The following is a 4,046-nucleotide window of genomic DNA, read 5'->3' as shown; positions in this document are numbered from 1 at the left end:
GACAGGAACAGAGGCCCAAAGGTAACACCTAACTTGCCTAAGCTCACCCAACCAATTTGCTGCAGGCTGTCTGATTCCACACTGACTCAACACACAGCTCACAGATGAGATTCAGAAAACGCTGACGCGACTTTAAGAGAACCAAATCCTTGTGATCAAAAAGTTTTCTTGACCTTTGCAGTGACGGACAGGGTGGATCAGGTGTACTGAGTGTGGCCTGGCACTGGACAGCAAAGGACCTGTGACCTCTCCCAGGAGATAGGGCAAGGCTCCAAGGCATATTTTCCCAAGCCCCCACTAAGCCTTGCCAGTCTATTTTGACTTAATGACTGTGCAGTGAAAGTCTGAGTGATAATGAGCTGTGTAGCAGCATGAGAAAGTGTTCTGTTGTGTTGAACAGGACTCTGATGAGAATAGCTTAACTTCCCTTGCAAAGCGGCTAGAGTGCACAGTGGCGCCGTTTCTTGGAAAAATAACACCACTGATACATTGCAGGGATGTAGGTGGGAATGGCACAGAATGCAAGAACATATTGGCATTGTCTATTTAAAATAGCAAAAGCAGCAGAAAGACATGAATGCAGTAATTCTAACCTTGTTAAACTAAAAACATTCCTCAGGTCCTCTTGGGAAACTCTATTTAGCTTCACAAGGAGGGAGGTGAACCAGCTTCTTCGAGGTCAGTTTCATTTGGAGATTTTCCTATTCCATTCTCCATCTAATTGGCACACAAGAAGAGTAGACATAAACTGAAGACACCAAGTAAAAACGTGGAGGCTTGGCATGAGCTTTATTTTGTTAACGGGCTTCTTTTGGGTAAACCCATTAATAAACCTTTGACCCAGGAATTGCACTCTTGAGAATGAAAATAGATTCTAGGTTTCCTGGGTTCGCTTGGGCTCCGCCACTTAGCTTTGGGCAGGTAAATTCATTCATCTGTGCTTGTTTCCTCATCTGTAAAATGGGGATAAGAAAATTATCTACCTATAAGGTTTTTTACAAAGATAAAATGAAATAATCCATGTAAACTAGCACAGTACCTGATCCATAAGAGACACTCAATGGTTTTTATTATTACTTTAAAACCCAGCCATAAATACGGACAAAGGCTTATGCTCACCGCAGCATCGTTTAGAATAAAAAAATCTGAAACAATCCCCAAACCAAAAATTAGATGAATGACTAAGCAAAATAACCCAGATGATGGAGCCATTGAAAATTCTGGTTATGAAACTATATAATAATGTTTTCAATGATATAATAAGTAAAAAATAGTATATAAAATTACATCTATGGTATATTTACAATTGTATAAGACAAAAACAAAACCTTATAACAAATACAGGGAAGAAAAGATTGACAGAAAGTATAGGAAAATGTATTATGATGAGTGAATGCTGGGTAATTTTTAGCTTTCTTTATTTTCCAAAGTGTTTTATATAGTTGCATGATTTTTAGAGTAAAAATATATGAAATATTTAAAAATTTCTTAAAGTTGTTTTCTCAATATAATCTGCCCTAATGCTCAAGGGTTATAGAACTATTGTTTCTGTTTATTTTATTATTATGTTCAGAAAAGAGGACCAGAGGGAAATAGAGCAGGCCAAATAATTATTTTTTCCCAAATAACTTTGTAAATTGCTCATAGTTGGTTGTATGGAAACATCAATAAACAAGCTTGACTTTACCTTATGTAGTACACACTGTCTAATATTTACACTCCAGTTTCTCATCAACTTTCCTGTGGTTGCTATGAATGTTCTAGCTGACCCTTGGTCAGGGAAGACACCAAGGTCAAAGAAGCTGAAAGGTTCTATCCAGCAAGAGCCGGGCTCAGCATTTGGGATGCACAGGATAAACTTGCTAAAAGCCCAAGTCTGTCCTAAAAAATGCTTTATTCTCAGTATTTCTCCTCCAGCACAATCCTCCAAATATACCCCACTCTCTCTCAATTCATTCAACAAACCTTCTTAACTCCTACTGTGAGGCCCAGGCTATGCTAGAAGCTGAAAACAGAATTGGATGCGACTCAGTCTCTGCCTCGAAACAGTTTAGTCCCAGGACCACAGCGGGGAAGACAGTAAACACAACCACAGTGCAGCACAACAGAAGCCATCAAGGAGTGTCAGTGATGTGCAGTTAAAGAGGAGGGCACTGTTCATCATGCATGGGGCCTGGGTCAACGCCACAAGGCCTGGGTGGCACCTGATGGAGGTCTGGCATGAGCAACCGTTTGCCAGGTAGGAGAGGAGCTGGGGTAAGGGGATCCCAGGCTGAGGAACAGCAGGTACAGAAACACAGTCGCAAAAGCACCATGAGGGCATGTGTGTTGCGGGGGAAGGCTGTGAAAATCACTAGTGGGGCTGATTTCCAGCGGGGTTCAGCTGGGGAGAGGGCAGATCAGCAGGCATCCCCATGGAAGAGTCCATGCTTAGGCGTTTGGCATGAGTCTTGCACAGTAATACTCAGTGGAAGTTTTGAAGCAGGAGAGACACATGCTCAGATTTTATTTTAGGAAGATGCTGTTGGTAGCAGTGTGGAGGATGAGCTCACTTGAGGGGTGTAAGCAGTGGCAGAGATACAAATGAGGAGGTGGCTGCAGTAGTCTGATGGCTGCTAACTCGGTCTTTTCAGGGCCTCGCAGTGGGAAGAGAGGTGAGGAACCAGATCAGGGAGTTGTGACTAAAGCGGAGGTGACAGCTCTGGTTGACTTGTTGGATGGAGGGTCGGGGGTGTGGCGAGAAATTGAGGATGGCCGGATAGCTGTAGCCATGGCATTTAACTAAGATAGCAAATTTCAGTGAAATGGTTCTGGTGGTAGGATGAGGAAAAATAATGAACTCAGTTTGGGACAGGCTGAGAAATATGACTGGGGGCACATAGGCAGTTGATTAGAGAGGTGTGGTCCTTAGAAATTTTTTTTTTTTTTTGAGACAGAGTCTTGCTCTGTTGCCCAGGCTAGAGTGCCGTGGCGTCAGCCTAGCTCACAGCAACCTCAAACTCCTGAGCTCGTCATCCTCCTGCCTCAGCCTCCCAAGTAGCTGAGACTACAGGTGTGTGCCACCATGCTCAGCTAATTTTTTCTATTTTTTAGTTGTCTGGCTAATTTCTACTTTTAGTAGAGACGGGGGGTCTCGCTCTTGATGAGGCTGGTCTCGAACTCCTGACCTCAAGCGATCCTCCTGCTTTGGCTTCACAGAGTGCTAGGATTACAGGGAAGAGCCACCAAGCCCGACTTCCTTAGAAAATTGTTTTGGGCTGGAGATATTGATTAGGAAGTGATAGCACAGTAGTGTGTAGACACCCTAGAAATGGATGAAGTCACCCTGATGAACTAGAGGCAAGAATTCTTGGCAATAATAACGGTTCAAGACACTCAATCCTCAAAATTAGATTTGACAGAGGGTTGTCTGAGGGGTTATTGAGATTCTAAAATGCATGAACAGTGTTTTCTTTTCCATATCCATGACTGCTGAATTTTCAGTTCAAGATTTTTTATTTGTTTTTGCTGACTTTGGAAATGCTGTAGTATGTGGTAAACAGGAGGCTTTGGAATTGGACAGAGATGGGTTCCTGTCCCGGCTCCCTGATTTGGGATGAAGCAGTTCAACCTCTGAACCTGGTTTCCTGCACTATAGAAGAGGGAGAATGACATCTGACACTCAGAGTTGTTCAGTTTATAACCTGGTATATGTCTGGTTGGTAATATAGAAGCCTGTAACCTGAGTCCTATATATATTATGCAGGCTAAACCAAAAGGCTTCTCTCAATAAAGACACATCACCTACAAAACTTTTACAATCTTTAGTCCCTGACTAACATATTTTAAACTGAAAATGTATGCTGATTAATGTTGGAGCTGGCTCTGGCATTTCAATTATTAAAAAGCAGACTAGAAAGTTCTAAGTGACAGGGTATATTTGTTTTTCATTCCATTTTGATTTAAAAAATGGGCTCATATACAAAGTACAAATGCTAGATGAGCTCAGGCTCTCAAATATGCATTATTATTTTCACAGTCGTCTGATATAGAGACAGTGGAACAAA

The sequence above is a fragment of the Eulemur rufifrons genome, chromosome 9 (assembly GCF_041146395.1).
Source record: "Eulemur rufifrons isolate Redbay chromosome 9, OSU_ERuf_1, whole genome shotgun sequence".
In the NCBI taxonomy this organism is placed as follows: domain Eukaryota; kingdom Metazoa; phylum Chordata; class Mammalia; order Primates; family Lemuridae; genus Eulemur; species Eulemur rufifrons.
Note: the sequence above shows the minus strand (reverse complement) of the source record.